General features: G+C 29.9%; 3 long non-coding RNA genes across 3 annotated transcripts; all 3 read left to right on the forward strand.

Annotated features, from left to right (window-relative positions):
* The first annotated feature begins 422 nt into the window (after positions 1–422).
* Positions 423–2,192, forward strand: LOC148553057 (uncharacterized). The gene is made up of 2 exons (XR_015892321.1): positions 423–756; positions 1,987–2,192. It is a non-coding gene; the product is annotated as an uncharacterized LOC148553057 (long non-coding RNA).
* Positions 2,193–5,999: 3,807 nt separating this feature from the next.
* Positions 6,000–7,893, forward strand: LOC148553058 (uncharacterized). The gene is made up of 2 exons (XR_015892261.1): positions 6,000–6,458; positions 7,687–7,893. It is a non-coding gene; the product is annotated as an uncharacterized LOC148553058 (long non-coding RNA).
* A 1,117-nt stretch (positions 7,894–9,010) lies between these two features.
* Positions 9,011–10,733, forward strand: LOC148553059 (uncharacterized). Its single transcript, XR_015892260.1, has 2 exons — positions 9,011–9,335; positions 10,522–10,733. It is a non-coding gene; the product is annotated as an uncharacterized LOC148553059 (long non-coding RNA).
* Positions 10,734–12,946: the final 2,213 nt, after the last annotated feature.

Below are 12,946 nucleotides of genomic sequence, written 5' to 3' on the forward strand. Positions count from 1 at the left end.
CAAAAATCAGATTTTTGCACTTAATAACAGAACTGATGCGACATGTATAACAATCCGAATTTTTAAAATTAAATTTTATGCTTTGAATTTAAAAATAAAATTTAATTTAATTATCACTTATTCTATTATTTTAAATTATTTATCAGAAACTATATTGATAGTTACAGTCTAAATTGATTTTTATAAATATTATTATTATTATTATTATTATTATTATTCAAAAAGAAAAAAAAATGGCCGAAGGACATTATTATACATATAAGCCACTATATATATTTATTATATATCTATATAAGAAAGAAAGAAAGCAAGCCGAATATGACACATGTTTTCTTTGCATGACACATGTTTTCTTTGCATGTATAACTAATGACACTTAAGTTTCTTTATTTCAATAATCATCATCATTTTGCATTCCTTTCACTGAATCACCGAACCACTAAGAAAAAGAAAGAAAGAGAGAGACCGAGAGTGTGGCTGAGGAGAACAGTGAAACCTTCGAGTTTTCGGTCTCGATTTCTTGCGATCTGTAACTCTAATAAAAAATCTAATCCGGTAAAAGTGTTTGTATCTTCTTCCTCTACACGTTGGCATTACTTTTATCCGGTAGAAGTTGACGGTGACGTAGCTTCTCTTTTCCTTGAGTTTGGCCAACTGAATTTTTAGAAGGCACAGATGATTTCTGACGCTTTCCTCTTCAGCAGCTCGGTCAAAAAGTTTTTCCAGAACTTTCGTTGATTTTAATTTTATACGGAGGTAGGGGTTTGTTTTTAAAGTTAAGTTTTTAATTTGGAATGCCTACAAAGTTAATTGGATAATTGCAAATATATATATATATATAATAGTAATGATATTGAGTATGGATTATTGCTGTGAATGTGACTGGTTTGGTTGTTATGAGAGTTTAATTGGTCGAATTAAGTTTGGATTGAGATTGTGAAAATGTGATTGTTGAGGAATAGGGAACCCGTAAGGGTGGTTTAGTCCGAATTTTAGAGAAAATGCCGCCGAAATTTTATAAAATCTGAGGTTTTATTTAAGAAGTTATTTAAAAAGATTTGGTTTTGGAAAATTAAATTATTTAAAATATATTTAGTTAAGAAAAGATTTATTCTATTTTAAAGTTTGATTTATTAAGAAGAATATAATGTTTTAAACCCAATCTTTTAAGGAGAGATTTTGTTTTAAGTAAAGATTTGAACTTGGTTTATTAAGAAAAGGAATCTCTGCTACAGGAGAGCAGAGAACAAGGATTTAAAGAATATATTAACTAATGAAGTGTCTGCCACAGGAGAGCAGATGTGACATTGTTTGGGTCTTAGTGCCAAATGTAAAGTGGGGACGCCCACACACTGAGAACTGTTTTCCAGATGTATGCTTATTGATTTGGAAAGTTACACTGATGCAGCCTAGTCCTACGACTTAAAGTCACACTGATGCGGCCTGGCCGTACGACTTATAAGCACACTGATGCATCTGGAAAACCATATCTGGGACTTGTGCCTGGTTAATGTCGGGAGCGGGTAGGCAACCGACACATGAGCTTATAGCCTGCGTTAGGGATAGACATGCATCATATTGATTGCGCATTTGCATTTGATTGCGCTTGCCTGTTTTATTACTTTGTGATTGTATTGTTTGTCTTGTTGTGACTTGCTTGTACATTGAATTGAATCTCTTGCTTGCACTATTTGTTTGTGAGTGTATTAAAGTGATTAAGAGTTGACATTTGACTGAGGATTAACTATGTGGCTGAGAGACAGAAAATGTGACTAGTTTTATATTTAAAATTTGTTTTGAGTTTAGAGATTTAAAGAAAAGTAATTATTTATCTAAAGTAGAAATAAAAGTATTTCCAAAGGGTTAACAAAATAATTTTATTGAGTAAAGTTAATTATTTGCATTAAATTCATTACTTTTACGGCATTCCCATTCCCTACTGAGAACGTGTGGTTTGTTCTCACCCCAAATCTTCCACCCTTTCAGTGACACAGGTTCGGAGATTCAGTAAGAAGCTGCAGACGATTAGTAGATTTATTTGTGATTCCTGTTGTTTTTATAGAGTTCCCTCGTCCTTATTGCTTCAGGGTTTTTATTTTATCCAGAGGGATAGGTATTGTATTTGAGTTTTATATTGAATTTAATTGTATAGCAATATTATTATTAATAACTGTGTGATTGTAATTACTAAATATAATTTTCTGGTATTTTCTTAAAAACTAAAATGCGATATCGAACTAAAGGCTCAATATTAAATAGTTAATAAGGAAAACAGGTCCGTAACACCTTACTTTTGGTACGATCATGACGTGCTAAAAGTTAGGGTGTTACATTATGATATCAGAGCAGTTCGTCCTTGTTAGAGCATTGGGAATGGACTGACTATGCTTCACTGCATACTCTGAGTGTCCATGCAATAGGACTTGTCCTAATGACAAAAATTTGAGTTTTAGATGCATGACTGTCTATTGATTAATGTTGTTAGTCGACCGTTGCATACCTCATGGTAATAAGTCTGGCCAACTTAATACTAATGATTTATGTATATGAGAGTACTAACAGGTTATCATAGACGCAATAGAAGTAATAAGTAACGTAAATTACGGGGTTTGGGAACGTTAGAAGTTAAGTTTAGGGGTTAGCTCCGTTTCAACGCATAATCCTTATTCGTGCTAATGTGAATCTCTTCCTTGGTTGTTTGCGGTAAGACTTTTTGTTTCAAACTTCTTTCATCAGATATAGTTTCTTTCACATTTGCAAACTGAACATGCCACACCTCTCTATTTCTTTTCTTCGATATTTTTGAAAATGGAGTTGATATTTTTAAAAATGGAGTTGATATGAATCTTTTCTATCTTATATCAATTTTCGAGGACGAAAATTTTTGTAAGGTGGATAGAATATAACAATCCGAGTTTTTAAAATTAAATTTTATGCTTTGAATTTAAAAATAAAATTTAATTTAATTATCACTTATTCTATTATTTTAAATTATCTATCAGAAACTATATTGATAGTTACAGTCTAAATTGATTTTTATAAATATTATTATTACTATTATTATTATTATTATTATTATTATTCAAAAAGAAAAAAAAATGGCCGAAGGACATTATTATACATATAAGCCACTATATATATTTATTATATATCTATATAAGAAAGAAAGAAAGCAAGCCGAATATGACACATGTTTTCTTTGCATGTATAACTAATGACACTTAAGTTTCTTTATTTCAATAATCATCATCATTTTGCATTCCTTTCACTGAATCACCGAACCACTAAGAAAAAGAAAGAAAGAGAGAGACCGAGAGTGTGGCTTAGGAGAATAGTGAAACTTTTGAGTTTTCGGTCTCGATTTCTTGCGATATGTAATTCCAATAAAAAATCTAATTCGATAAAAGTGTTCGTATCCTCTTCCTCTACATGTTGGCGTTACTTTTATCCGGTAGAAGTTGATGGTGACGTAGCTTCTCTTTTCCTTGAGTTTGGCCAACTGGATTTTTAGATGGCACAGATGATTTCTGACGCTTTCCTCTTCAGCAGTTCGGTCAGAAAGTTTTTCCAGAACTTTCGTTGATTTTAATTTCATACGGAGGTAGGGGGTTTGTTTTTAAAGTTAAGTTTTTAATTTAGAATGCCTACAAAGTTAATTGGATAATTGCAAATATATATATAATAGTAATGATATTGAGTATGGATTATTGCTGTGAATGTGACTGGTTTGGTTGTTATGAGAGTTTAATTGGTCGAATTAAGTTTGGATTGAGGTTGTGAAAATGTGATTGTTGAGGAATAGGGAACCCGTAAGGGTGGTTTAGTCCGAATTTTAGAGAAAATGCCGTCGAAATTTTATAAAATCTGAGGTTTTATTTGAGAAGTTATTTTAAAAGATTTGGTTTTGGAAAATTAAATTATTTAAAATATATTTAGTTAAGAAAATATTTATTCTATTTTAAAGTTTGATTTATTAAGAAAAATATAATGTTTTAAACCCAATCTTTTAAGGAGAGATTTTGTTTTAAGTAAAGATTTGAGCTCGGTTTATTAAGAAAAGGAATCTCTGCCACAGGAGAGCAGAGAACAAGGATTTAAAGAATATATTAATTAATGAAGTGTCTGCCACAGGAGAGCAGATGTGACATTGTTTGGGCCTTAGTGCCAAATGTAAAGTGGGGACGCCCACACACTGAGAACTGTTTTCCAGATGTACGCTTATTGATTTGGAAAGCCACACTGATGCGGCCTAGCCCTACGACTTAAAGTCACACTGATGCGGCCTGGCCGTACGACTTATAAGCACACTGATGCATCTGGAAAACCATATCTGGGACTTGCGCCCGGGTAATGTCGGCAGCGCGTAGGCAACCGACACATGAGCTCATAGCCTGCGTTAGGGATAGACATGCATCATATTGATTGCGCATTTGCATTTGATTGCGCTTGCCTGTTTTATTATTTTGTGATTGTATTGTTTGTCTTGTTGTGACTTGCTTGTACATTGAATTGAATCTCTTGCTTGCACTATTTGTTTGTGAGTGTATTAAAGTGATTGCGAGTTGACATTTGACTGAGGATTAACTATGTGGCTGAGAGACAGAAAATGTGACAAGTTTTATATTTAAAATTTGTTTTGAGTTTAGGGATTTAAAGAAAAGTAATTATTTATCTAAAGTAGAAATAAAATTATTTCCAAAGGGTTAACAAAATAGTTTTATTGAGTAAAGTTAATTATTTGCATTAAATTCATTACTTTTACGGCATTCCCATTCCCTACTGAGAACGTGTGGTTTGTTCTCACCCCAAATCTTCCACCCTTTCAGTGACACAGGTTCGGAGATTCACTAAGAAGCTGCAGACGATTAGTAGATTTATTTGTGATTCCTGTTGTTTTTATAGAGTTCCCTCGTCCTTGTTGCTTCAGGGTTTTTATTTTATCCAGAGGGATAGGTATTGTATTTGAGTTTTATATTGAATTTAATTGTATAGCAATATTATTATTAATAACTGTGTGATTGTAATTACTAAATATAATTTTCTGGTATTTTCTTAAAAACTAAAATGCGATATCGAACTAAAGGCTCAATATTAAATAGTTAATAAGGAAAACAGGTCCGTAACACCTTACTTTTGGTACGATCATGACGTGCTAAAAGTTAGGGTGTTACATTATGGTATCAGAGCAGTTCGTCCTTGTTAGAGCATTGGAAATGGACTAACTATGCTTCACTGCATACTCTGAGTGTCCATGCAATAGGACTTGTCCTAATGACAAGAATTTGAGTTTTAGATTCATGACTGTCTATTGATTAATGTTGTTAGTCGACCGTTGCATACCTCATGGTAATAAGTCTGGCCAACTTAATACTAATGATTTATGTATATGAGAGTACTAACAGGTTATCATAGACGCAATAGAAATAATAAGTAACGTAAATTACGGGGTTTAGGAACGTTAGAAGTTAAGTTTAGGGGTTAGCTCCGTTTCAACGCATAATCCTTATTCGTGCTAATGTGAATCTCTTCCTTGGTTGTTTGTCGTAAGACTTTTTGTTTCAAACTTCTTTTATCAGATATAGTTTCTTTCACATTTGCAAACTGAACATGCCACACCTCTCTATTTCTTTTCTTCGATATTTTTGAAAATGGAGTTGATATTTTTAAAAAAGGAGTTGATATGAATCTTTTCTATCTTATATCAATTTTCGAGGACGAAAATTTTTGTAAGGTGGATAGGATATAACAATCCGAGTTTTTAAAATTAAATTTTATGCTTTGAATTTAAAAATAAAATTTAATTTAATTATCACTTATTCTATTATTTTGAATTATCTATCAGAAACTATATTGATAGTTACAATCTAAATTGATTTTTATAAATATTATTATTATTATTATTATTATTATTATTATTATTATTATTCAAAAAAAAATGGCCGAAGGACATTATGATACATATAAGCCACTATATATATTTATTATATATCAATATAAGAAAGAAAGAAAGCAAGCCGAATATGACACATGTTTTCTTTGCATGACACATGTTTTCTTTGCATGTATAACTAATGACACTTAAGTTTCTTTATTTCAATAATCATCATCATTTTGCATTCCTTTCACTGAATCACCGAACCACTAAGAAAAAGAAAGAAAGAGAGAGACCGATAGTGTGGCTGAGGAGAACCGTGAAACCTTCGAGTTTCCGGTCCCGATTTCTTGCGATCTGTAACTCCAATAAAAAATCTAATCTGATAAAAGTGTTCGTATCTTCTTTTTCTACACGTTGGCGTTACTTTTATCCGGTAGAAGTTGACGGTGGCGTAACTTCTCTTTCCTTTGAATTTGGCCAACTGGATTTCTAGAAGGCACAGATGATTTCTGACGCTTTCCTTTTCAGCAGCTCGGTCAGAAAGTTTTTCCAGAACTTTCGTTGATTTTAATTTCATACGGAGGTAGGAGATTTATTTTTAAAGTTAAGTTTTTAATTTAGAATGCCTACAAAGTTAATTGGATAATTGTAAATATATATATATATATAGTAATGATATTGAGTATGGATTATTGCTGTGAATGTGACTGGTTTGGTTGTTATAAGAGTTTAATTGGTCGAATTAAGTTTGGATTGAGGTTGTGAAAATGTGATTGTTGAGGAATAGGGAACCCGTAAGGGTGGTTTAGTCCGAATTTTAGAGAAAATGCCGCCGAAATTTTATAAAATCTGAGGTTTTATTTGAGAAGTTATTTTAAAAGATTTGGTTTTGGAAAATTAAATTATTTAAAATATATTTAGTAAAGAAAAGATTTATTCTATTTTAAAGTTTGATTTATTAAGAAGAATATAATGTTTTAAACCCAATCTTTTAAGGAGAGATTTTGTTTTAAGTAATGATTTGAGCTCGGTTTATTAAGAAAAGGAATCTCTGCCACAGGAGAGCAGAGAACAAGGATTTAAAGAATATATTAATTAATGAAGTGTTTGCCACAGGAGAGCAAATGTGACATTGTTTGGGCCTTAGTGCCAAATGTAAAGTGGGGACGCCCACACACTGAGAACTGTTTTCCAGATGTATGCTTATTGATTTGGAAAGTCACACTGATGCGGCCTAGCCGTACGACTTAAAGTCACACTGATGCGGCCTGGCCGTACGACTTATAAGCACACTGATGCATCTGAAAAACCATATCTGAGACTTGTGCCTGGGTAATGTCGGGAGCGGGTAGGCAACCGACACATGAGCTCATGGCCTGCGTTAGGGATAGACATGCATCATATTGATTGCGCATTTGCATTTGATTGCGGTAGCCTGTTTTATTACTTTGTAATTGTATTGTTTGTCTTGTTGTGACTTGCTTGTACATTGAATTGAATCTCTTGCTTGCACTATTTGTTTGTGAGTGTATTAAAGTGATTAGGAGTTGACATTTGACTGAGGATTAACTATGTGGCTGAGAGACAGAAAATGTGACTAGTTTTATATTTAAAATTTGTTTTGAGTTTAGAGATTTAAAGAAAAGTAATTATTTATCTAAAGTAGAAATAAAAGTATTTTCAAAGGGTTAACAAAATAGTTTTATTGAGTAAAGTTAATTATTTGCATTAAATTCATTACTTTTACGGCATTCCCATTCCCTACTGAGAACGTGTGGTTTGTTCTCACCCCAAATCTTCCACCCTTTCAGTGACACAGGTTCGGAGATTCAATAAGAAGCTGCAGACGATTAGTAGATTTATTTGTGATTCCTGTTGTTTTTATAGAGTTCCCTCGTCCTTGTTGCTTCAGGTTTTTATTTTATCTAGAGGGATAGGTATTGTATTTGAGTTTTATATTGAATTTAATTGTATAGCAATATTATTATTAATAACTGTGTGATTGTAATTACTAAAAATAATTTTCTGGTATTTTCTTAAAAACTAAAATGAGATATCGAACTAAAGGCTCAATATTAAATAGTTAATAAGGAAAACAGGTCCGTAACACCTTACTTTTGGTACGATCATGACATGCTAAAAGTTAGGGTGTTACATTATGGTATCAGAGCAGTTCGTCCTTGTTAGAGCATTGGGAATGGACTGACTATGCTTCCCTGCATACTCTGAGTGTCTGTCATGCAATAGGACTTGTCCTAATGACAAGAATTTGAGTTTTAGATGCATGACTGTCTATTGATTAATGTTGTTAGTCGACCGTTGCATACCTCATGGTAATAAGTCTGGCCAACTTAATACTAATGATTTATGTATATGAGAGTACTAACAGGTTATCATAGACGCAATAGAAGTAATAAGTAACGTAAATTACGGGGTTTGGGAACGTTAGAAGTTAAGTTTAGGGGTTAGCTCCGTTTCAACGCATAATCCTTATTCGTGCTAATGTGAATCTCTTCCTTGGTTGTTTGTCGTAAGACTTTTTGTTTCAAACTTCTTTCATCAGATATAGTTTCTTTCACATTTGCAAACTGAACATGCCACACCTCTCTATTTCTTTTCTTCGATATTTTTGAAAATGGAGTTGATATTTTTGAAAATGGAGTTGATATGAATCTTTTCTATCTTATATCAATTTTTGAGGACGAAAATTTTTGTAAGGTGGGTAGAATATAACAATCCGAATTTTTAAAATTAAATTTTATGTTTTAAATTTAAAAATAAAATTTAATTTAATTATCACTTATTCTATTATTTTAAACTATCTATCAAAAACTATATTGATAGTTACAGTCTAAATTGATTTTTATAAATATTATTATTATTATTATTATTATTATTATTATTATTATTATTATTATTATTCAAAAAGAAAAAAAAATGGCCGAAGGACATTATTATACATATAAGCCACTATATATATTTATTATATATCTATATAAGAAAGAAAGAAAGCAAGCCGAATATGACACATGTTTTCTTTGCATGACACATGTTTTCTTTGCATGTATAACTAATGACACTTAAGTTTCTTTATTTCAATTATCATCATCATTTTGCATTCCTTTCACTGAATCACCGAACCACTAAGAAAAAGAAAGAAAGAGAGAGACCGAGAGTGTGGCTGAGGAGAACCGTGAAACTTTCGAGTTTTCGGTCTCGATTTTTTGCTATCCGTAAATCCAATAAAAAATTTAATCCGGTAAAAGTGTTCGTATCTTCTTTCTCTACACGTTGGCGTTATTTTTATTCGGTAGAAGTTGACGGTGACGTAGCTTCTCTTTCCCTTGAGTTTGGCTAACTGGATTTCTAGAAGGCACAAATGATTTCTGACGCTTTCCTCTTCAGCAGCTCGATCAGAAAATTTTTCCAGAAATTTCGTTAATTTTAATTTCATACGGAGGTAGGGGGTTTATTTTTAAAGTTAAGTTTTTAATTTAGAATGCCTACAAAGTTAATTGGATAATTGCAAATATATATAGTAATGATATTGAGTATGGATTATTGCTGTGAATGTGACTGGTTTGGTTGTTATGAGAGTTTAATTGGTCGAATTAAGTTTGGATTGAGGTTGTGAAAATGTGATTGTTGAGGAATAGGGAACCCGTATGGGTGGTTTAGTCCGAATTTTAGAGAAAATACCGCCGAAATTTTATAAAATCTGAGGTTTTATTTGAGAAGTTATTTTAAAAGATTTGGTTTTGGAAAATTAAATTATTTAAAATATATTTAGTTAAGAAAAGATTTATTCTATTTTAAAATTTTATTTATTAAGAAAAATATAATGTTTTAAACCCAATCTTTTAAGGAGAGATTTTGTTTTAAGTAAAGATTTGAGCTCGGTTTATTAAGAAAAGGAATCTCTGCCACAGGAGAGCAGAGAACAAGGATTTAAAGAATATATTAATTAATGAAGTGTCTGCTACAGGAGAGCAGATGTGACGTTGTTTGGGCCTTAGTGCCAAATGTAAAGTGGGGATGCCCACACACTGAGAACTGTTTTCCAGATGTACGCTTATTGATTTGAAAAGTCACACTGATGCGGCCTAGCCGTACGACTTATAAGCACACTGATGCATCTGGAAAACCATATCTGGGACTTGTGCGCGGGTAATGTCGGGAGCGGGTAGGCAACCGACACATGAGCTCATGGCCTGCGTTAGGGATAGACATGCATCATATTGATTGCGCATTTGCATTTGATTGCGCTTGCCTGTTTTATTACTTTGTGATTGTATTGTTTGTCTTGTTGTGACTTGCTTGTACATTGAATTGAATCTCTTGCTTGCACTATTTGTTTGTGAGTGTATTAAAGTGATTACGAGTTGACATTTGACTGAGGATTAACTATGTGGCTGAGAGACAGAAAATGTGACTAGTTTTATATTTAAAATTTGTTTTGAGTTTAGAGATTTAAAGAAAAGTAATTATTTATCTAAAGTAGAAATAAAATTATTTCCAAAGGGTTAACAAAATAGTTTTATTGAGTAAAGTTAATTATTTGCATTAAATTCATTACTTTTACAGCATTCCCATTCCCTACTGAGAACGTGTGGTTTGTTCTCACCCCAAATCTTCCACCCTTTCAGTGACACAGGTTCGGAGATTCAGTAAGAAGCTGCAGACGATTAGTAGATTTATTTGTGATTCCTATTGTTTTTATAGAGTTCCCTCATCCTTGTTGCTTCAGGTTTTTATTTTATCTAGAGGGATAGGTATTGTATTGTATTTGAGTTTTATATTGAATTTAATTGTATAGCAATATTATTATTAATAACTGTGTGATTGTAATTACTAAAAATAATTTTCTGGTATTTTCTTAAAAACTAAAATGCGATATCGAACTAAAGGCTCAATATTAAATAGTTAATAAGAAAAACAGGTCCATAACACCTTACTTTTGGTACAATCATGACGTGCTAAAAGTTAGGGTGTTACAACATGCTCTTAAGGTGTTTCCTGATTTATTTCATTTAATTCGTTAAAGCAAATCAATTATAATTAATTAATTATATCAATTAATTAATTTAATTAGACATTCAAATTTCACCATTTACTATAATTAATTATATCAATTAATTAATTTAGTTAATTATATTAATTATTTAATTTGATTGGAGTAAATATCGAATTATTTAATAAATAATAAATATGATAACAAAATATATAAATTAATTTAATTAGTTTATTTTTCTCAATACCCTCTATTTATACAAGATCAAATATTTTTTACTCATTCGCTTTCTTTTCTCTCTCTCTCCCTCCTTCCCTCCCTCCCCCCTCTCTCTCTCTCTCGTGTTTAGGTACAATTTTTGTAATTTATTGAATTTTTGTTTCTTTTATCTTTATTTATACATTTTATTTTTTATATTTTTTAAAATTTTTGTTTATTTTAATTGCTTATTATTAGGCGCACACTTTTTTTTTAGCTTCTGATTAACAAAAAAAATGTGTGATTTTTATGTTGTTTTTAAATAATCTTACTATAATTTTATTTTGTAATATTCTATTTTGTCATGTGTACTTCAATTCATATATATTGTCTTTTTTGTGATTCATAATTAATATATACATTGTTCGTGTATGTGGTTTATATGTTAATGTTTTTATTGATTCTCTTTATTTTATTTTATTTTTTTGTGTGTCTCTTTGTTGCTCTTTATTTTAGTTATATATATTCATTGATTTTTCTGTATTGATGCTCTTTTTATTTGAAATATCGTGACAATTTAGAGTGTATATTGTGACCTATGTGATATTCGTTAATTTGGTGTATCTTTTTAGATGGTTTATATTATAATGTGTTTAAGGAGTTGATTTAAAATTATAATATGATATATAAATTTATAATATGATTTATAGTATGCTAAAATATTAGGACATTATCATATAAATATTTTTTTATTTATCCGTTAGATTTAACTATATAGGATCTTGAAAATTATGCAATTATGTAATAATTAGTTATTTTTCATATAATTATTGTATTGATCATTTACATTAGTGAGATTATTTTCAATATTAATATTTATAAATATGCTATTATTTGTATAATTGATTGAATCATCTTATTCGTTTAAATTTAATTCTATTAAATTAATTATTCAAGGTGTCATCGCTATTTCTATTTTTAAAGAATTTTTTTAATATTATTTAACAATTCTAATAATAACAATTAAAAAAGATAAGACGGTACAAAATTGCAATGACGATAAGATTGAAATACCCGTGATAAAATTATGTTGATAATATACACTTGGGAATTACTAACAACTATGTTAGTAATTACTTAAAATAAATAACAAAATAAGTTATCGGGTATTATTTTATTTAAATTATTAATAATTAAAATAATAAAAAGTCAGTAATTATTTTTAAAATAGATATTAATTTAATTTTATGGTACTAATTTATTTGAGTTGTTAATAAAATTTATAATTTTCAGATTTATATCTACTCAATTTATATATTTTATTTTATTTTACTTTAACAAAAAATTGAGACGCGCGTTTTTAATTATTTATTTAGAAAGTATAGCGCAATGAGTTATATCAATTATAATTAATTATTGATAATTGATATCAATAAATTGATTGTATTAATTTATAAGATGAATAACGTGTAATAAATGTTGTGAAATTAATTATAATAAATTAATAATTAATAAATAAATAACTAAAAAGGACTTTATTTATTGCTTTTTAATGGATATATATTTTTATAATTTTACTTTTTCTTTATCTCTTCCTTTCCATTTATTTCTTTTAATTTATTGAACTAAATCAATTATATTAATTATTTATATTAACTAATTAAGTACTTTTTAATGGGTTATTATAACTGTGCTTTAAACTATAGGTTAAAAATATTATAAAAAATCTTTTATAAAAGTTGTTACAAAATAAATATTTTTAAAATGTGTCCTTAAGACACAAATTAACTAAATTATTTTTCAATTTAATATATTTGATTCATTCAATTGTATTAATTATAACTAATCAATTATGTAATTTT

This window comes from Arachis ipaensis, chromosome B7 (assembly GCF_059453495.1).
Source record: "Arachis ipaensis isolate K30076 ecotype BB chromosome B7, ASM5945349v1, whole genome shotgun sequence".
Taxonomy (NCBI): domain Eukaryota; kingdom Viridiplantae; phylum Streptophyta; class Magnoliopsida; order Fabales; family Fabaceae; genus Arachis; species Arachis ipaensis.